This window comes from Stomoxys calcitrans, chromosome 5, assembly GCF_963082655.1.
Source record: "Stomoxys calcitrans chromosome 5, idStoCalc2.1, whole genome shotgun sequence".
NCBI classification, from domain to species: Eukaryota; Metazoa; Arthropoda; class Insecta; order Diptera; family Muscidae; genus Stomoxys; species Stomoxys calcitrans.
In genome coordinates this window covers 128694983-128718493 of record NC_081556.1, presented here as the reverse complement: position 1 = coordinate 128718493, position 23511 = coordinate 128694983, and the positions used below count along the sequence as shown (strand labels likewise).

Genomic DNA, 23511 nt, shown 5'->3' with positions numbered 1-23511 from the left:
TGATTGATTTTTGTTCATATGGTTGATGGCAAAAAAGTTTAACAATATTTCCAATAAATTTATTGGCTGAACGAAGCACTCTTCATATTTTCCCAGGAAATAAAATCCTAACTTTAAAATTTTGTAGCTTGGCTGAAAGTAAATATTAAAAAATTTCCAACAAAACCATGTATGTGCGAAATACCCTCCGCGTATGCAAAAGCAAATCCCATGCACTTGCAACTTTATTGTAAAATGATTTTATTAATCTTTGCTGGAAATATTTAATTCCATTACTGCGAAATGATGGTAAATATTGCGCAGAAAATATAAAAGGTTAAGCCAATCGTTAACTACGCCGTTCTTTTGTGAAAACAGAAGTGAAATCCAATTCTGGCAATTTCATTTCAATTTGAATTAATACCTTGACAAATAATTTATTGTAGAAAAAGGGAAACCATTTTTAAGAAAAAATGCTATAAAAGCATATAAAACGCACTGGCGGGGGTTTTGGAGCAGTACAGGGCGGACACTACCGCCATACAGGAAGTGCGATGACTAGGGAAGGGCTCCACAACATCACCCAGTGGTGAAGCCCTATATTATAGCCGCCATGAAACGAGGCAGGAATTTGGCTGTGCATTTGTGGTTATTCGGAGGCTTAAACACCCTGTCTTCAGCTATTATCCGAGGCTAGCCACAATCAGCATAAAAGCTAAATTATTCAACATCAGCCTTATTTGTGTCCATGCCCTGACGGAAGACAAGGACGAGCAGACCAAGGATATTTTCCATGAGCGCCTAGAGAGAGAATACGGCCGCTGTCCCGCCCATGATATTAAAATCGTTGTGAGGAATTTTAATGCGAAAAGAGGAAAGAGAAAATATCATTGGCCAAACAGTCGGCGGGTGAAAAGGTCCCTGGGCTTCCATTTTCATTTTCAAACTGAAATTTCTCCTTCATGGTCCATGGGAAGTATACCCGACCCCCACATGTACGAATTTTTCTCTAGAATCACTTAAAAATGTGTTTAGTACTGGAAAAGGTCCGCTGGGACTAATCAACAGCTAAACTACTGCTATCGATGATATATGGCAAATGTTGCAGTCTAACTTGACCGTTGATCGTTGATGAGCAGTTATTCCCATACAGAGGCCGCACTCGCGTCGCTCAATACAATCCATCGAAGCCTGCCAAGTGCGATATAAAGATATGGCGGTGGTGCGACTTAAAAACATTTTATCCTGTCAAAGGATTGATTTACTCTGGGAAATTGACCGACCAGGCAAGAGAGGTGAATCATGAGCAGAATGTTGTACTACTTTCGGAGAGATATTTATGCCGATAATTTTTTCACAACTTTGGAAAACCGCATATGTAGGAACAGTGCGCTCGTATAAGACATGTGTGCCGAGAATAACAGCAAGCCACTTTAAAATGAGTGCACACGATAGACATGAAGTGAATGACAAACTGACACCTTATACCAGCAATCGTTGTTGACGCATATGTAGGAACAATGCGCTCGAATAAGCCATGTGTGGTAGAGAAAAGCAGCAAGCCACTATAAAATGAGTGCACACGATAGACATGAAGTGAATGACACACTCACAGCTTATACCAGCAATCGTTGTTGACGCATATGTAGGAGCAGTGCGCTCGAATAAAACATGTGTGCCAAAGAATAACAGCAAGCTACTTTAAAATGAGTGCACACGATAGACATGTAGTGAATGACACACTCACACCTTATACCAGCAATCGTTGTTGACGCATATGTAGGAGCAGTGCGCTCGAATAAAACATGTGTGCCAAAGAATAACAGCAAGATACTTTAAAATGAGTGCACACGATAGACATGAAGTGAATGACACACTCACACCTTATACCAGCAATCGTTGTTGACGCTTACGACTCTCAACCACCAAAACATGAAATGCCATTTTATGAACCGTTGAGCAACAAAGTTTTTTTTGCTAATGAGCATAAAGTGATTGCTGGTCGTATTTTACATTTTGAGCAATACTCACGAGGCTCACATGGATCGCAACTGAATAGATGAGACACACACACGCAGAGATCGTTCAAAATGAGCGTTGACATTATTGTGCATGCTTTGTTATGGCTTGGGTAAAGAAAAAGTGGAAGTAAGTCTGTGATTTTTAAACGGACAGAGATATCTCTATGAAATTTACAAAATGATGTACGAAATTTAAGGGCTTTAAAGGTTCCTGGAGCCTATTTATGGGCCCTTAAAGTTGGTCACCTCGGCCTTACGAAAGATTTTTTGGGCTTCCATTCATTTATTGTCAGATTTTTAAAAACTCAACAACGAGTTGTGCTTAAAACCTAAAAAATATGCTTTCGTTTTCGAGAGGAAAGTCTCAATGAGGAGTCAGGTGGCACTGGCTCTTAAATAAATACTGAGTGCCAATGATACTCGAGATGACAAGGCGAGTTATGGGCGCCTTCAAATAACCAATGGACAACATCAGCGTCTGTTCCCAGGTTAGGGACGGCTGGAGGCGAGCGTCGGATCTTCGAGCAAGCGGCTCGCCACAACGAGGGATACATGTGCAATCCCACAAACCCATGCGGTTAGGGCGCTGGGCCAGTAACCCGCCCCCGGTCCCCCCCTAACGTTGACGACCCACGCAAACGAAAAAAGGACCATGATTTGCGGATTTTCACCTGGAATGTCCGCACTCTTTATAGAGAAGGTGCAGTATACGCGCTTTCGGTTGTATTAGAGAAGTACAAGGCAGATATTACCGCCTTACAGGAAGTGCAATGGACTTGGAATGGCATCACTACAACACCAAACGGTGACGAACTATACTATAGCTGCCATAACACGAGGCATGAATTTGGCTGTGGATTTGTGGTTAGTCAGATACTGAAACACCTTGTCTCCAGCTTTTCTCCGGCGGATGAGAGGCTAACCACAATCCGCATAAAAGACAAATTCTTCAACATCAGACTTATTTGTGCCCATGCCCCGACGGAAGACAAACACGAGCAGACCAAGGATATTTTCTACTAGCGCCTAGAAAGAGAATATGACCGCTGCCTCCGTCATGATATTAAAATCGTTCAGGGAGATTTTAATGCGAAGATAGGGAAGGAAGACATTTTTGGTCCAACAGTCGGAAAGTTTTGCTACCACGAGATAACGTCCAGTAATGGGTTGAGGCTGATAGATTAAGCTGCGGCAAAAAACATGGTAGTTAGTAGCACTAGATTGCAACATAAAAATATTCAGAAAGCCACATGGCTGTCACCCGATCAAAACACGAGAAACCAAATTGATCACGTTGTGATAGATGGAAGGCATTCAGCCAGCGATCCATCCGTGGGCGAATATAGATGCGGATCATTACCTTGTTGCAGCAAAGGTTCGTACCCGTTTGAACATGGCGAGGAAAATACGATCTGACACTGCACGGAAGCTGGACATTGAAAAGCGGCAAAGCACTCCTTGTTCCGATGATGGAATGGCGCAGTGGCAAAACTATTGCCCACTCCATGGAAAATGCCGCGAAATTCGTACTTGGGTACCGGAAGCTTCCTCCAAGAAACCCATGGTACGACCAAGAGTGTCGAGATGCTACTGAAGCCAAGAATGCGGCATATAGAGCAACACTGCTATCAGTAGCAACGCGCCAGATGAAGGAAAGGTATCGGGAGAAAAGAAGAGAGAGGGGAAACGTCCATTCCGCAGAAAGAAAAAAGAAATGGAAAGACGTGAGTGTGAGCGAATTGAGATGTACAGGAGTCAGAATGAAGTCCGGAAATTCTACCAAAGAATTAAACATCAAACCGATTTCCGAGACCGATAGGCGTGCCGCAGTGCGACACCTCTTTGGAGGGAAGTTTTACATGGCAAAGTACCTCACAAATGTTGCCAGCATTAGGAGGGGAAAACCACCGTTTAAAATTTTTTCTGATGGTCTCGCCAGGATTCGAACCTAGGCGTTCAGCGTCATAGGCGGACATGATATTATCTGCGCTACGGTGGCCTCCTACAGCCCACCCATATTTGGCTTTAGTTGCTAGGAGATCATAAATGATGCATTTTTCACTGTATTAGGACGAACAAGTCATGTAAATCACAACTCATAGTTGTTGAATCATTTGTTGTAGTCATAAACATCAGGTAGGACCAACCTTTCTTTAAAGAGATTAACGCCTTCTCTGCGGATAGCAAAATCCGCATCGTTTGGGTGCCGGGCCATAACGGAGTAAGGCAAACGATTTGGCGGTGAAGGCGAGGGGACTTCCGTCAATAAACTTGGTTAACCCGAAGCCTTTCGGATCGACGCAGTCCGAGTTAAGGGAGTGGGCGACGAATGCGCATGCAATATTGTGGAACAACAAAACGGTCGGTAGGACGGCGAAAATCCTATGGGGGGATCCAGATCGTGAGAAGACGAGGCTATTACTGAAAGGAAGCAAGAAGGAGGTCAGTAAGCATAACGGGACACATAGGACTACGGCAAGTGATAGCATGTGTAGAGCATGCGGGGAAGATGATGAGACGTTGTCACTGCCCGGCTTTCGCGTACAACAGATACCTGTACTTAGGTGGAGACACAATACCAGACATGTACCAACTTAGGGGAGTGGCACTGTTTTACAGGCTGATTACTGGCTTAGGTGTATGTCCAAAGTGGCATGGGGCGCATTAATAACTGCACCCTCTTTTTAACCTAACCTAAGCTAACCTGCTACTCCCACGCTTCAAACTTTTAACAATCACTATTGCTAACGAGTGTTAAAGATAGCTATCACAGTTGACATTAAGGCCACCGTTCATGTTTGAGATAGAGAAGGGGCATAGATATGCCTGTGCTTTGCCATGTCAGAAAGGCTACTTGGTAACCAATAGTATCCTCTACTTCATAGCAATCATTAAAATCACTTTTGCCGTTGTTATTTAGTCTGAAGTTAGTTCAAGTATGGTTTCAATGCGATGCTCTAATTGAAAAGTAAATATGCTTTTGACAACAACTACTTGGTTGTGGTGGCTAATTAAACACCTGCACAAGCTCCCTGCTCTAATTAAAATCGTCAAATCCTTTTATAATGAGCACAATTGAAGTAGTAATAGGATTGTTGGCATAGTAATGCAGATTGCTGGTTTGCATAATTTTAAATAATCCCTGCTATTGAGGGGCGAGTATACAAAAAAAGCATGAACTAATATTTACTGGGTGCTGTGCTAACAAAATGGCTGCTTTGAAGACAACGATTTCCAAAGCGTAAATCTAGGATGTGGAAAATAGTAATAGAAAATACAACTTGAAATGACCAAACTCGAAATTTTGATTTTCTATAAAAAACTTTTTTTCTGTACAAACTTTTCTCATAACTGAAATTCTGTAGAATTTTTTTTGAAAATTTTCTTTTTGTATAGAAAATTTTTTCAAAATTTCGAATACCTTTCATAGGAGTCCAATATTGTCAGGATCTTTCAATATTTCTGAACCTTTTGAAACTAAGATTGAGGGTTGGAATGTCTCCAACTCAGTGCAAATTTTCGGATCACTATAGGATATGTCTTTAGGTCGACCACGAGATGGTGGGTAGGAGACCATACAGAAACCCGAGAAGCACCAACTGGGTGAAGTTCAGGGAAAAGATGCAGAAGCTGGGGTGCAAGGGTACTGGAGGTCGCAGTGGGTTTTGTCACGGGATGCCTGAACGAGGCCTTTTTGGAGGCATGTCACAAACGAGTACCTCCGCGTCAATCCAGCCAGTCATAATGGTCATCGGGACCGAAGGTAATCAGGGGGGAGAGCAGGAAGCTTTTCAATAAGGCCTAGAATGAAATCACGTCAGAGGGCTGTAACGAATATCTTGAGGCCCTTGGCGGGTGAAGATAAATTCCTGGGCAAAATCCTCTGGAGAATTGGAAAGCCCTAGTGAGGCATCTAGGTTGTGCAAAGTGCTCTCGACAGATCCTAACACGCCTGGCTCCCTAAGAAGAGAGGACAGGAGTTACACCTAGAGCGGTCAGGAGACTGTGGAGCTTTTGATGGAGAATACCTTCCCGGGCGGCAATTAAAATATCGTTACACCTACATAAGCGGTCTTGGCGGATGACCTCATCAGCAACATCGTTGAAGAGGAAAATATAGTGAGGGCATTTCGTACTTTCCGGTCATTTAAACCGGGCAGACCTAACGGTATACTTCTGACGGCAGTCCCTTGGAGTTACCCTGCCCTGGCTAGAAGGGAATTTCCGGACGAGTCTGTCATGGCGTTATATATTCCAAGGGCATGGAGGGAGGCCAGGATGGCTTTTATCCCTAAGGTTGGAAAGTAAAACACAGCACGACGAAAAATTACAGGACCATTAGTCTGTCTGATTGATTCACCTGAAGGTGAGAGAGGGACTGACGCCGGAGAACTTCTTTGCTGATTCTGTGGAACCTGGTGATTATTGAAATCCTATTGGATCTCGGTGGAGATGACACGAAGATAATCGCTTATGCGGATGACGGTGTTGCTGGTCCAAGGCAGGTTTCTATCGAAGATTAGCGAAATCATGGAAGGGTCACTGAGGAGATTGTCGCGATGGGCTACCAGAAATGGTTTGAGGACCAACCCAAGGAAAACGGAGCTGGTTCTCTTTACTCGCAGCTATAAGATACCGAAGTTCAGACTTCCTTCATTAGAAGGAATTTCCATGCAGCTGTCGGAGGAGGCGAAGAACCATGTCATAATCTTTGATTAGAAGCTATCCTGGGCGAGGAATACGGAAGAAAGGAACCGTGCGCTTTTTACTGTCGAAGGAGGCGAAATACCTTATTATAATCTTTGATTCGAAGCTATCCTGGGAGAGGAATACGGAAGAAAGGAGCCGTGCTCTTTGTACTCCTGCAGGCCATTGGGAGACAATTATTGACCAATGGGTCATTGGTATGACGGAGTGCCGTGTGTAAGAGGACTCGTACGAGGAAAATCGAGAAGGTCCAGAGTAGAGGTGTGCACGTGAGTCGTCGTGTCATGCATGATTCACGTGATTCTGATAGATTCGATTCGAAGCTATCCTAGAAGAGGAATACGGAAGAAAGGAGCCGTGCGCTTTTTACTCCTGCAGGCCTTTGGGTATGATGGAGGGCAGTGTGTAAGAGGTTTCCTACGAGGGAATTCGAGAAGGTCCAGAGTAGGGTGTGCACGTAAGTCGTGTCATGCGTGAGTCACGTGATGCGGATAGATTCGATTCGAAGCTATCCCAGAAGAGGAATATGGAAGAAAGAAGCCGTGTTCGTATTACTCCTTCAGACCATTGTGAGACAAGTATTGACCTATGGGACACTGGTATATTGGAGGACCGTGTGTAAGAGGGAAGTCAAGAAGGTCAAGAGTAGAGGTGAACGTAGAGAGATTGTTATTACTCATAATACTGAAAAGATTGATAGACCTGAAGGTAAGAGAGCGACTGACGCCGGAGAACTTCTTTCGCCGATCCTGTGAAACCCGGTGTTGAAAGAAATCCTATTGGATCTCTGTGGAAATGACACCAAGAAAATCGCTTCTGCAGATGACGTCATGTTGCTGGCCCGAGGCAGGTTTCTGTCGACGATTTGTGAGATCATGGAAGGGTCATTGAGGAGATTGTCGCGATGGGCTACCAGATATAAGATACTGAAGTTCAGACTCCCTTCATTTAAAGTAGCCGCAAGAGAAATTCTGGTTAGGGATTTACCGTCCATAAAACTCATGATTTATGTGGATTGTATGGCGGCGCTCAAGGCCTTGGCTTCGTGGACCGTGAGGCAAGGTGTGTGGCGGATTGTAGGGAATACCTACCTAGACTCCTGGTCCATGATGTGACACTGTTGTGAGTACCCGGGCATAAAGGATTCCGAGTAATGAAGTGGTGGACGAATGCGCCAGGAGGGGTTCGTCTGCGCGGGGCGAACCAGTCACCGGTCTTGTCTACGTGCCATTTGTCGAGCTACTGAACACAGTAGAAGACATGGCCAGAGCGGCGTCGGTGGCAAGATGGAACTCGGCAGGTGGTTGCTGGACTGCTAGGGTGCTCTGGCCTGTCATCGATCGGAGGAGAACGAAGGAGTTACTGGCGTTCGATAAGAGGTCGATGAGTAGCTAACAGGAGTCATAGCCGAAAATAGGCTGGATGACGTCGCGCTTGGGAATACCGCACAATGACTTCTGCAGGAGTTGCCTTAATAAGGATGAGGAGGAGACTATCGAGCACTTGCTATGATCAAGTCCAGGTCTGCAAGCATGCAGGCTCTCCTTTCTAGGGAGCCCGTTCTTAAACGATATGGATTATCTTGCGAACGTACCTCCGGGAGGTCTCCTGAGATTTGATTACAGGACGCGATGGTTCCGTTAGGGGTTTCATAAGCTCCGGCGAAGACATGAAGGCCTGTCTTTTGCCTTAGGATATGATCCCACATCTTTTTGTATCGATTGGGATTAGGCCATTTATGATTCGTTTTCCCCGGGAGGGACGAATTGAGGGCGAATGCTGTTGTGGGCATTCCAAACCTAGTCTAAACTTTAAGAGGTTTAACGCTTAACGGTCGCTGCCTAGAACAGACGTCTCAGTCATTGTGTTCATTTTGATGGGTCACTGTCTGATCGGAAAACATGCTGACAGACTAATGGTTGCCAGTAACGACTTTTGCCGAAGGATGTCGAGGAAAAAGAGACTATAGAGCACCTGCTGTGTGTGTTTCCCGCACTGGCAGTCAGAAGGAATTCCACTTTCGCTTCTCATTTCTTTGAGAACTTGTCTGATTTAGAGGATGTGAACATTCGCAAGTTGTTGGGCTATTTAAAGCGATCTGGATGGTTCAACTGTAGGACATCTGCCCTCTCCTGTTCCTGTGGTATCACAATGGACGAAAAAGTCTAAGTGAGTCTTATGGCAGATTGCCACTTAAACCTATCCTAACCTAAGGCTTTCTAGCCTGTCATCGACCGGAGGAGGACGAAGGACTAACTGGCGTTCGATAACAGGTTCCTGAGCACATTGACAAGGATAATAACCGGATACAGTGTCATAGGCCGTGTGGCGGCGCGCATGGGAATACCGCACAATGACTTCTGCAGGAGTTGTCTTGATAAGGATGTGTAGGAGACTATCGAGCCCTTTTTCTGTTTATGGCCGTGAGGATGAGGAGGATACTATCGAGCACTTGCTCTGTTCATGGCCGTGTCTGCAGGGACGCAGGCTCTCCTTTCTGGGGAGAAGTTTTTTTTTGCAATCTGGATGATTGTGGGAATGTAACTTTGATTGAGATTGGTGAATGAAGTGGAATGGTTTCGACGGAGGATGCGAAGTAACAAATGTGCTTGCGTGGGGCATAGGCATGGAACCTGCCGCTCTGGTTTTGCCTTCTTCCTGTATCTTTTATTTGTGTTTAACCTCTGGACATGGTCCGAAGGCTCAAATTTTCGTTCTCTTCCGTTTTTTTCTAGGGTATCACAATAAGCTAAACTGGCCTGAGAGTGAACTCACCTATGGTGGGTAATCCTTTCAACCTAACCTAGGGTAAGGGGGAACGGACCCTTCGCCTTCAGATATCAAATCTTTGAAAACCTTTTGCTCCTTCCAGAAGCACAGTTAAATTTCAAGAATGATTTAAAAATTGGTTCGACTGTTTTTGAACCGATTTTTATATCCACCACCATTGGAAGGGGGTATAGCAATCTAGTCATTCCGTTCGTAACACCTGCAAATATTGATCTGCGACCCCATAAAACTCATATATTTTTTATAGTATTGACATTCTAAGTTGATCTAGCCATGGATGGACGTCCGTTTGTGGAAATCAGTATAGCGGTGGAACAGGAAAAGTTGGGCGACCAGAATTTTGCATAGATATTTCTTATTGATGTAGGTCGTTGGGAATCGCAAATGGACCATATTGGTTTCGATATGGATATAGCTCCCATAAAAAGTGGTCCTTCAATATGACTTCTTAAGCACCTATAATCCACAACTTTCCTCCTATTGAGCTGAAATTTTGCAAGAGGCTTTCTGGTACGGTGCGGTGGAACAGGAAAAGTTGGGCGACCAGAATTTTGCATAGATATTTCTTATTGATGTAGGTCGTTGGGAATCGCAAATGGGCCATATTGGTTTCGATATGGATATAGCTCCCATAAAAAGTGGTCCTTCAATATGACTTCTTAAGCACCTATAATCCACAACTTTCCTCCTATTGAGCTGACATTTTGCAAGAGGCTTTCTGGTACGGCTTCCAACTATCGGGTCTATCTTGAGCCCCTAGAAGCTGCAATTGTTATCCGATTGATCAGAAATTTTGCATGTGGTGTTCTGGAACGGCTTCTAACTATCGGGTCTCCCGATTTTATATCTTGAGCCCCTAGAAGCTGCAATTGTTATCCGATTGATCAGAAATTTTGCATGTGATGTTCTGGTACGATTTTCAATGTTGTTGTTGTAGCAGTGTGTTGTACACTAAGGCGGCAGCCCTTACCGATGAAGGAATCCATCGGGTCAATCCGGTACATACAACCGGCTGCCATGGGATTGCGATTTTCAATGATCATGTCAAGTGTAGTTCAAATCGGTCTATAACCTGATATAGCTCCCATATAAGCCGATCTTCCTATTTGACATCTAGAGACCATGGAACTAAGTTTTTGCCCTTCAACTAAGTTTATTTGGGAACATTTTTGGCAGAAGCCAAGGTGGTGGCTTCTCATTATTCGGTCTGGTCGAAATGAACACATTTTTACTTGTCATATGATGAATTTAAACTTAAAACTGCAATCATTTATTGTAAGTTTTTTATTTATATGAGTTTGAATATTCAATCATGTATAGATGCATCATTTATTAGTTCATACTAGTTATGGAATTTTTCCGTTTTCTCTTCAACTCGGTATAAACTCGATGTTATTTTCATTTGTGGCTACCTACACTTTTCTGTTCTTTCTCAATGACCTTATTCACTATCATTGTCTGAAAAAGGAATTCTCTTTGTAAACAGAAAACTGTACTGCATTTACATTTTGAGGGAAGGGCATTGGTAAAAGTCTTTTTTATGTCTTTGGTTTAAGGGAAAACAAGTAAAAATGTGCTAAAGTAGGCGGTGCCGAATCTTATATACCCTACACCGTGCATGTGTGAAGTTCGTTGCTCGCTTTCTCTTAGGCAGAAACTAGGTTGCCCAAAAAGTAATTGCGGATTTTTCATATAGTCGGCGTTGACAAATTTTTTCACAGCTTGTGTCTCTGTAATTGCATTCTTTTTCTGTCAGTTATCAGCTGTTACTTTTAGCTTGCTTTAGAAAAAAAAGTGTAAAAAAGTATATTTGATTAAAGTTCATTCTAAGTTTTATTAAAAATGCATTTTCTTTCTTTTAAAAAATCCGCAATTACTTTTTGGGCAACCCAATATAAAATGCAATGTGAAGCAATAAATCCCATGGATTATTTTTATTTTTGGATAAGAATTACCTCCTCTGGGTAGTTAAGGCGTCAAATGGGACATGGGTAAACGTGGGAGCTATATCTGGTTATGGATTGATTCAGGCCAGTCAATAAACATAATTTCAACCAAATCGGATATGAATTGTAGCCCCTAGAAGTTCAAGAAGTCAAATCGCAAGATCGGTTTATATGGGAACTATATCAGGTTATAGAGCAATTTGCACCATATCTAGTACAGTTGTTGAGAGTCATAACAAAACGCCATGTGCACAATTTCGCTACAATGTTATAAGAATTGCGCCCTCTAGCGGCTCAAGAAGTCAAATCGGAAGATCGGCTTATATGGAAGCTATATCAGGTTATGGACCAATTTTGGACCATATTTGGCACAGATGTTGGAAGAATGCAACGTGAAAAATTTCAACCAAATGGTATTGAAATTGCGCCCTCTAGAGACTTAAGAACTAAAAACGGTTGCTCGTTTTATATGACAGCTATATCATGGACCGATTTGGGCCATGTACCTAATCATGCCCAACCGACCTACACTAAAGGAGGTACGGTGGCCTCGGTAGAGAAGGATCTCAACCGATTTTACTTCTTGATCTCTACCGATTTTACTACTTGAGCGCTTGGAATTTTGCTCAAACACTTCTAATTAGTGTAGGTCGGTTGGGCGTGTACATGGCCCAAATCAGTCCATGATATAGCTGTCATATAAAACGAGCTACCGTTTCTACTTCTTAAGCCTCTAGAGGGCGCAATTTTAATACCATTTGGTTGAAATTTTTCACGTTGCGTTCTTCCAACATCTGTGCCAAATATGGTCCAAAATTGGTCCATAACCTGATATAGCTTCCATATAAGCCGATCTTCCCATTTGACTTTTTGAGTCGCTAGAGGTCCATGATATAGCTGCCATATAAAACGAGCTACCGTTTTCCCCGCAGAGGTTAGCATGTCCGCCTATGACGCTGATTTGAATCCTGGCGAGACCATAAGAAAAAATTTTAAGCGGCGGTTTTCCCCTCCTAATGCTGGCAACATTTGTAAGCTAGTATGCCATGTAAAACTAATCTCCAAAGAGGTGTCGCACTGAGGCACGCCGTTCGGACTCGGCTGTAAAAAGGAGGCCCCTTAGCATTGAGCTTAAACTTGAATCGGACTGCATTCATTGGTATGGGAAAAGTTTGCCCCTGTTCCTTAGTGGAAAGTTCATGGGCAAAATTTGCATTTGAAGAGGATCATGAAGTAAAATTACCCTAATTACAAGATATACCGTCTTGGGTCTCAAATCAATATCTCCATGAGTTACAAACTGAATGACAACATCAGTATACCCCCATACTATGGTAAAGTGTATGAAGAAAAATTTTTGTTTTTCCTGTTCATTCCATGTTTTATAATAAAATTTCTTTGGATGGTTTTTCCAAGCCATACTCCTTTGCGAAAAAAATGTATCTGCATGAATGCAGATGAAATCAACCGGCATTACTTTATACCATTTCGGGGAAAAAGAATTAATGAGGTTTTCAGAGGAATCCTATTTCCACAACATCTAAGGAATATTTCCAGACGAATGTAAAACTCAAAACGTTTTAAATTTCAGAGATCAAAATAAGCAATCAATATTTAACTAAGAGTACGAGTATTTTTCGAGAAAAGCTCAACCAATTTCACAATAGAAAGGTAATATTGGTGTTTTGCACAGTTTATGGTTTGAGACGCAATAATGGAATTACTGAGTTTAAACAGGAAAACGATTTAAATGTATTGGAACTCGTAAAATTAATTGACCTAGAATTTCATGGTAATCAATGATACACAAGAATATACGTTATAGGATGTTAAAGCTATTTTTCCGGGGCATTATGAACCAAATGGTAGAATTATACTCGAAAAAGTAGAAAGCTAAGGAGGCCACCTTAGCAATGAGGTTAGCATGTCCGCCAAGCAAAAAAATGTAAATTTGCCCATAAACTTTCCATCCATTAAGGAACAGGGGCAAACTTCTCACATGTCAATGAGTGCTGTCCAATTCTAGTTTTGAGTTCAATGATAAGGTGTCTCCTTTTTTATAGCCGAGTCACAACGGCGGGCCGCAGTGGGACATACCATTTTTAAACCCTCCACCATAGGATGGGGGTATACTAATTTCCTCATTCTGTTTGTAACTTCTTGAAATATTCGTCTAAGACCCCATAAAGCGTATATATTCTTGATCGTCATGAAATTTTAAGTCGATTTAAGGTCCCCTCCCCCCGGGCTACGTTCCTGGCTGCCATATAAACCGATCTTGGATCTTGACTTTTTGAGCCACTAGAGGCCGCAATTCTTATCCGATTTGGCTGAAATATGGCATGAGGTGTTTCCTTATAATTTCCAACAACTATGCTAAGTATGGTTGAAATTGGTCCATAACCTGATATAGCTGTCATAAATTCGGATCTGGGGTCTTGACTTCTTGAGCCTCTGGAGGGCGCAATTCCTACTCGATTTAGCTGAAATATAGCATGAGGTGTTTTTTTATGATTTCCAACAACTGTGATAAGTATGGTTGAAATTGGTCGGTAACCTGATATAGCTGTCATATAAACCGATCGTGGATCTTGACTTCTTGAGCCACTAGAGGGCGCAATTCGTATCCAATTTGGCTGAAATATGGCATGAGGTGTTTTCTTATGATTTTCAACAACTGTGATAAATATGATTGAAATCGGTCGATAACCTGATATAGCTGTCATATAAACCGATCTGGGGTCTGACTTCTTGAGTCTCTAGAGTGCGCAATTCTAATTCGATTTGGCTGAAATATGGCATGAGGTGTTTTCTTATGATTTCCAGCAACAGTGCTAATTACGGTTCAAATCGGTTCATAACCTGATATAGCTGCCATATAAACCGATCTTGAATCATGACTTCTTGAGCCACTAGAGGGCGCAATTTTCATTCGATATGGCTGAAATTCGCCATGTGATGTTTTATTTTGACTTTCGCCAACTGTGCCAAATATGGTTCAAATCAGTTTGTAACCTGTTATAACTGCCATATAAACCGATCTGGGATTTTGACTTCTTGAGCCTCTTAAGGGCGCAATTATTATCCGATTTTGCTGCAATTTTGTACAACGGCTTCTCCCATGACCTTCAACATATGTGTCAAATATGGTCTGAATTGGTCTTAAGCCTGATACAGCTTCCATATAAACCTTACCCAATGACTTCTGCAATGGTCTACAACATTCAATTCGATTATGGTCCGAATCGGACCATAACTTGACATAGCTCCAACAGCATAGCAGTTCTTTTCTTTTATCCTTTGTTTGCCTAAAAAGAGATACAGGGAAAAGAACTCGACAAATGCAATCGTCACCTCCTATCGAGGTGACAATAGGAAACCTGGATGGAATATCTGAGATGTCACTTGAAGTCGGGTGAAGAAAAAGATCAACGTAAGGATAATACCACAGGTTCAGAGAACCTCTTGTCTTGGCACAGCGGAGCACCACTAGGGCACCGCAGACTATTCTAGGGTACCGTAGACTATTCTCTATCCGAGCCATAGTCATACAGACTAGGTGTGAGGCTGCCATTGCGGCTATTAGACTTAAGGCGATGAGAGAATGGATAGAGGTTAGGAGCAGGTCATACCATCGCGGTATAATCGAGGTGACGATAGGAAATCTGTATGGAATAGAGGAGGTTTAAAGAACGGATACTTGGGATGTCACTTGAAGTTGAGTGAAGAAAAAGATCAACGTAAGGATAATACCACAGGTTCAGAAAACCTCTTGTCTTGGCATAGGCGGAGCGATTAAGACCACGACCACTAGGGCACCGCAGACTATTCTACTAGATATCTGACCCATAGTCGTACAGACTAAGTGGGAGGCAGCCCCTACGGCAATGAGACTTAAGGGAGAATGGAGAATCGCGATATAATCGAGGCGACAAAACCTGGATGGAATAGAAGAGGTTTCCGATCGGATACCTGAGATGTTACTTGAGGTCGAGTCTTGGAATGACGGAAATCTGGTATTGCCATCTAGAAGAACAGGCTACACAGATGGATCAAAGCTAGAGAACAGGGTGGGACTGGGGTTCTACATTGAAAACCGATGGACGGAGATCTGTTTTCAACCGCCTGACCATAATACGGTCCTGCTGGCGGAGATCCGGGCGATCACGAAATGCATGAGGTGGTGTGGTGTTAACAAAAGGACGTCGAGTGTTATCAATTGTACGGACAGTCATCAGGGCAATAACAACCAGGACGGTAAGGCCACGAACAGTGTTGTAGTGTAAGAAGGAGATTAATGCCTTCTCTGAGGATGGCACAAACCGCATCGCTTGTGTGCAGGGTCATAGCGGAGTAAGGTGGAATGAAAGAGCAGACGATGTGGCAGTAAAGACCAGAGGACTGCCGTCAATAAACTTGGTTAATCCGAAGCTTTTCGGGTCGACGCAGTCCGAGTTAAGGGCGTGGGCAACGAAAGCTGTGGAATTGTGAAACGGTCGGACGACAAAAATCCTATGGGAAGATCCGGATAGGGAAAAGAAGAGGCTATAACTAAAATGAAGTAAGAAGAAGGTCAGTAAAGCTTCGAGTTATGGAAATTCGGTGCGACAAGTGAGAGCATGTGATGGGGATGCGGTGCAGATGATGAGACGTTGAGGCATTTCCTTATCATTGCGCGGCTTACAGACAACAGCACTTAGGTGAGGACGACAGACATGAACTACCATAGGGGCGTGGTATGGTAAATAATTAAGCATTTTATAAGAAGAACGGAAAGCCTTAGTCTTGGTGATAAAATCGGAAAAAACATTTTTCAGCTGTGGTTATCTACTCCCAATGCTGGCGACATATGTGAGGTACTACGCCATGTGAAAAATTCTTCCAAAAGAATTGTCGCACTGCGACACGCCGCCCAGTGTGAGAGAATCGAAAAGAATTGTAAAAAATATGCCGTATGAGAACGTGTAGAGATATCTCTTTGGAATTGTTGCGATTTCCAACGATCGTGTGATCCATAAACGATTCAAATTCGTTTATGACTTGGTAGCTCCAATATAAACCTCCGAATCTCCCAATTTGACATCTTCGATTTGGCTGACATTTTACACATGGTGTTTTGTTACGGGTCAGTTCTGTAACCTGATATAGCTCCCATATATATACCTCCCAATCTCCCCACCGCCACTTAAGCCCCTGGAAGCCGCAACTGTTATTCGATTTGGCTGAAGCTTTGCACGTGGTGTTTTGTTACGATTTCCGACAGTCGTGCAAATATATATTCCATATAAACCGAACTCCCGATTGGAAGTCTTAAGACCATGGAATCCAAATTCCTATTAGAATAGGTCAGTTTGAATCGTAAATGGGCCATATCGGCCCCTGTATTGATATAGCTCCCATATCCACCGATCTCCCGATTACAAAAGGACAATTTTGTAGGTACTATCTTTTTGGCAACTCTAGCTGAAACAGCTCACGCACGTTTTGTTTTTATTGTTCCACTGCCAAACATCTTCAGTTAGGTCTATAATTTAACCATGAATCGTCTTACAAACGAATAAATTATAGAATTTTATTATCAAAATGCGTGCTCTTTTAAGAAATTTCATCGCGCTCTTCTTCCTCTTACGCGACGAAGCTCATTTTTGGTTTAATGGTTTCGTAAATAAACAGAATTGTTGATTTTGGAGTGAAGATCAGCAGAAGCATTTCAAAGGCTACCTATGCATCCAGAAAAAGTCACAGTTTGGTGGCATCATTGGACCGTACTTTTTCAAAGATAGTGCGAATCGTAACGTAACTGTGGTGAGCGCTATCCAAAGATGATATCTAACTTTTTTTTCCCCCAAAATGCAAGAGCTTGACTTGTATGACATGTGGTTTCAACCGGAAGGTGCCACATGGCACACAGCACGCGTAACAATGGACTTATTGAGAGGCCAGTTCGGTGAATCTTTTATTTCACGTTCGGGTGCGGTCAATTGGCCGCCTAAATTGTGCGATTTAATGCCTTTAGACTATTTTGTGTGGGGCTATGTTAAAGCTCATGTCTATACAGACAACTTCGCTTCAATTGACGCATTGGAAGACAACATTGAAGCATTTATTCGTGAGATACGGGGCGAAATGTTGGAAAAAGTATGCCAAATTTGGACTAAGCGGATGGATCATATGAGGCGCAGTTACGGTCAACATTAGCATGAATTAAACAACACTTAATTTATCGACTCACATAAAGTTTTCATGCATTTTTATGAATTTTATGTGCTTTTTTTTGAAAACTTTCCTAAAGCTCCTTAAAAATCACCCTTTACATCTTGTGTCTCTAGAGAGCGCCATTCTTATCCGATTTGTATTATGACCTTTTGCATGACAGATGTGTCAAGTATGGTTCGAATCGGTGCAAAACCTAATACAGCTCCCATATAATCCGATCTCCCCAATATAAGTACTGAGCCTGTAGAGAACGCAATTTTTATCCGATTTGTTTGAAATTTTGCACAGCGACTTATGAAACGATCTCCCGATTATAATTCTTGAACCTCTGGACAGCGCAATTCTTATCCAACTTGCCTGACATTTTTCACAATGACTTCTACAATGGTCTCCAATATCCAAACCAAGTATGCCCTGAATCGGTCCATAATCTAATATAGCTCCAATACCATAGCAATTCTTATCCATTATTCTTTTTTTGCTTATAAAGAGATACCGGGTATAGAACTTGCCAAAGGCGACCCATGGGGAAGGGTATATAAGATTCGGCCCGGCCGAACTAGGCACTCTTTTAATTGTTAATCAAAATGACACAGCCATGTCCGTCCATCCGTCTATCGAAATCACAAAAGATTATAACCGTTTGAAATTTGACACAAGTAGTAGTATTGGTGTAGGTCATCGAGGATTTTGGCCGACTAGGCTGAAATTTGGTACGCAATGTATACAAATACCCTCTAACACCTACATCATATACCTCCCAGATAGATTCATAGTTAGACAAAACTCTCATAAAAACCGATCCCTGGCCTTAAAGTCCAAGAGCTCCCATTGAAACATTAATTTTCCTTGGCTTTATGCGAAATTTGGCATATAAAAACCACTGATGAACTTTAATGAACACGCCCTTCTATCCCTTTTGATATGAATTCTTGATGCCACAAAATAATTGAAATATGATCTGATTTAATTATTGTTTTTTTTTTTTTGTTATTCAGTTGTAAATTTGATGCTTGAATTTTATTTTAATTTTTAAATGACTTACTTTGTTTCATACATTATTTTAGAATTTCACTTTGCAAACAAACAACGCTATTCTTATATGTGGTTCATGACATTTTCTTTTTGCATAATAAACATGGCAAAATTTTGCAGTACATGTCCCCCATGGAGTACAACATGGCGTATACTTTATTAATTTAATAAATCAACAAGGCATGTGCATACATCATACGCCACACTGTACTCCATCAATGTGTTAGAAAATTCTGCTTAACACTTTGTAACATGAATTAATAGGGAAATATTCGAAGAGCAGCACACAAAGAATACCGCCACTGTTATGATGAATAAAGATGTCGAAATTGAAGACAGATGTCGAAGGACCTAACCCAACTCAATGCCCATTTCAGTGAAATCAGATAATAAATGTGGCTTTTATGAGCGCAAGACCTTAAATCGAGAGATCGGTCTTATGGCAACTATATTAAGATATAGTCAGATATAGCCCATCTTCGAACTTAACCTGCTTATGGACAAAAAAAGAATCTGTGCAAAGTTTCAGCTCAATATCTCTATTTTAAAAGACGGTAGCGTAATTTCTACAGACAGACGGACGGACATGGCTAGATCGTCTTAGATTTCTACGCTGATCAAGAATGTATATACTTTACTAGCTGGACGGGGCCTGCTCCGCTGCGGTTTCTTTTACTTTATATGGAGAACACTTTTCCTTGGAATATTTGTTTTCGACAATTAAAGAGCTTTTAGTGAAATACCATGCTAGTAAAATGGTATATCGCTTGACAAACAGTTATACAATATAACTGAATCTCATTCGATCTTTATTGGTCTACGAATTTATGTTTGGATGTAAGGCGTACTACATTCTTAAAATACTTTATTTCAGCCCGATATTCTCATGATGTCTGATTTAGATGTTTTCGGGTGTGAGGTGGTCCCCCAGACACTTGGTCCTGAAAAAATATCAGCATCGTGCTCTTCTCTCACATACCATTTATTTAAACCCCATAATGTCATTGGTTTTGTGGGGAGTTTACAGGATGAGGCGTCCCCCAAATACACGGCCCCAAGATTGGTTATCAAATTCGTTTTTCAATCTCAAATATCTTTCATTTGAGCCACATAATGGCATGGTCGAAAAATGTTTACCCTTTGGTGAAGGAGTGATGCCTAAAATACATGGTCCTACATTTGGATATCAAATTCGTATTCTACTCCCAAATACCTGTATTTGAGCCCCATATTGCGATGGTCATTAAAAAATTGCTCTTTGTGGGGTAATTTGGGAAAGGGGTAGACCCCCAGAAAATTTGTCCCGAAAGGGTGTATCAATTTTTGCTCTACCCCCAATTCTTTTCATTTAAGCCCCAATTTAGGGGTGTTTTGGGGAGTGGGGTGGTCCCCCGATCGCCAAGCCCTGAAAATATATCAGCAACGTGCCCTATTGTCATAGATTTGAACCCCATATTGCCATTGGCCTCAAAATTGGATATCAAATTCGTTTTCAAATCTCAAATACCATTCACTTAAACCCCTTATTGAAAAGGCCACCAAATATGTTCGGTTTGGGGGATTGTGCCCTAAAAACTATGAACATTGAGCTCCACTAACTTGAAGACTCAAATTGTCTTGGTAAGCAAATACTTCCTACTTAGGGGTTGTTATGGTGGTGGGAAGTCCCCTAGACATTTGGTCCAGAATGTTGATGTCAGATGCATGGTCTACTCCCAAATACCCTTCATTTGAGCTCCATGTTTATATAGTCGGCAAACATGACTGGTTTGGGGGTGTTTTGGGGGATGGGGCGGCCACTCTGTGACTTGGTTTTGAAAATATATATTAGATTCGTGTCCTACTCTAAAATACCTTTTATTTGAGCCTCATATTGCAATGGTCAGCAAATACTTCCTATTTGGGTGGTGTTATGGAGGTGGGGTGGCCCCATAGACACTTTTCCCAAATATTGATATCAGATTCGATCTTTACTCCCACCGACCTTTCATTTGAGCCCCATATTACTATGGTCGTAAATTTGTCCGAATTTGGGCTGTTTTGGGGGTTGGGGTGGTCCCTCAAACACTTGCTCCGACATAGGATATCAGATTCGTTTTCTAATCTTAATGACCTTTAATTTGAGTCCCATATTGCTATGGTCAGTAAATAAGTCCTGTTTGAGGGTGTTTTGGGGGTCGGGTGGCCCCATAGACACTTTTCCCAAATATTGATATCAGATTCGATCTTTACTTCCACCGACCTTTCATTTGAGCCCCATATTACTATGGTCGTAAATTTGTCCGATTTTGCGCTGTTTTGGGGGTTGGGGTGGTCCCTCAAACACTTGTTCCGAAAATTGTATGTCAGATTCGTTTTATAATCTTAATGAACTTTCATTTGAGTCCCATATTGTATTTGAGTCCCATGGTCAGTAAATAAGTCCTGTTTGGGGGGTGTTTTGGGGAAGGGGTGGACCCCCAGAAACTTGGTAACACATTTGGATATCAGATTTGTATTTTACATTCAAATACCTTTCATTTGTGTCCCATATTGCCATGGTCGGTAAATATGTCCGATTTTGGGGTGTTTAGGGGGTTGGGGTGGTCCCCCATACACTTACACCGACAATTGGATACCAGATTCGTGCTTTACTCCAAAAACTTTTCATTTGAGCCCCATATTGCTATGGTCGTAAATTTGTTCCCTTTGGGGGTGTTTTGGGGAAGGGGTGGATCCGCAGAAACTTGTTCCCAAATTTGAATATCAAATTCGTAATCTACTCGCAAATTCCATTCATTTGAGTCCCATACTGCCATGGTTGGTAAATATGTCCGATTTTGGGGTGTTTTGGGGGTCGGGTGGCCCCATAGACACTTTTCCTGAAAATTGATATCAGATTAGTGCTTTACTTCCAAATACCTTTCGTTTGAGCCCCATATTGCTATGGTCGTAAATTTGTCTTCTTTGGGGGATGTTCTCCGGGATGGGCGGCCCCTCAAATACTTGGTCTCACATCTGGATATCAGATTCGTATTCTACACTGAAATACCTTTTATTTAAGTCCCATATTGCCATGGTCAGTAAATAAGTCCTGTTTCGGGGGTGTTTTGGGGAAGGGGTGGACCCCCAATTTGTCTCAAATTTGGATATCAGATTCGAATTTTACCTTTCATTTGAGTCCCATATTGCCATGGTCGGTAAATATGTCTGATAAAGGGGTGTTTTGGGTGGTCCCCCAAACACATGCTCCGATAATTGGATATCAGATTCGTTTTCTAATCTAAAATACCTTTCATTTGGGTCCCATATTGTCGTGATTGGTGTATATATATATTTGGTAGGTTTTGTGGGTGCCCCCATGGGTACCCAAGGTATATGGGTATTCAGTATACTTGGAAAATGGCTACTGCACTTACTTTCTTTAATTTAATTAAAGTTGATTTTAATGGATGAGTTGCACTTGCCGTTGCGAAAATTTGTCTTGATAAACATTTTCACACGCACATACACACACATAGGGTTATTTATGAAATTAAGACACGGAAATTGATTTAAATCATTTCCTTGAAATCATTTTTTTTACATTCTGTTTAGCAGCACACTTCAACCAATTGCACTTGAATATTTTTGCTATGGCTTATATATTTATTTGTATAAAGAGTTATTGTTTATATTGAAATCAACACAAATACACAAAAAACCACACTCACATACACAGAAGAGACATATAGAAATAAACATCTATTTTAGATATTCCAAAGCGAACGATTTGCTTTTTGGTGTGTGTGTGTTTTTTTTTTCCTCTGGGCTAATTTCTTAATTATATTAAAACTTAATTTTTTTTCTTTGTGGCTGTTATTTGTTGGAAATTTTTGCCATGTTTTTATTTCGAATGGGAATAATTCATGAATTGAACAAACAATCCATATCTTATGGAGTAATTTGTAGGCAAACACTTATACACACACACACACAAACACACGCACATACGAACCAGTGCTATTTTACACGTTAACCCCGTATGTGTTGTATGATATTTTAAAATATGCACTTGTATAAATATTTATTTTAAAGTATTTTTTTTCTTTCGTTTGTTTTGATTAAAAACGGTTACAGCAATTTATACTAATTGCTCAAATTGTTGAAAACAGACATTTATGGTGGCACATATAAATATTTTTGGTTTTGTATTAGACTTAGATTTTTTTTTTTTTAATTTAGGAGAATTGATTACTTTAAATTATTTTGTAATTATCATTTTGGTAATCATTATTTTTGTTTTTTTTTTATTTTCTTATTCAAACTTTTACTTATATAAAAAATTTCACTCGTATCTGTTTGGAAATCTCGTAACTCTACTTTTCACAACATTCGTTCGAGTTCATTGGGTTTTTAACGTAAAGCGTCGCCTTTTGTATTTTGGCCCCAACAAATGCAACACGTCCGTTTATGGCCAAAACGTTACTGTGACTAATGATGGCCCAATACACAATGCTCGGTTGATGCTGCCAATTATCGTCAGCTTTCCTCCCATATGCTGTTTGAGCGGAATAACGCTTTCCGACGTTTTTGGAAGCAGATAATTCCTATCAATGGCTGGGACATGCGCTTTAGCGACCTATAAGAAATGTTACTGAAGCACGTGGACTTCACCGGTACGCAAACAAAACGTCCATGTGTGTGTGTGTGTGTTTGCCAAATATTTTGTTTGAATATGAACATTAGAGTGCCATAGAAAACCAAACGAGTAAAAGCGTGCTAAGTTCGGCCGGGCCGAATCTTGGAAACGCACCAGCATGGATTCTGCTTAAAATTTATCTCACATATAACCAGTA

At 41.5% G+C, this 23511-nt stretch overlaps 1 protein-coding gene across 2 annotated transcripts in view; it reads right to left on the bottom strand.

Annotated features, from left to right (window-relative positions):
- The window catches only part of LOC106080963 (G-protein coupled receptor dmsr-1), a 269442-nt gene extending 246605 nt beyond the window's left edge, over positions 1-22837 (bottom strand). The window contains exon 1 of one of the 2 annotated variants that reach the window (XM_059369113.1): positions 22093-22837. The gene's annotated coding sequence lies outside the window, so the exon portion shown is untranslated. The remainder of the gene's footprint in view (positions 1-22092) is intronic. The other variant, XM_013242600.2, reaches the window with a different exon arrangement.
- Positions 22838-23511: the final 674 nt, after the last annotated feature.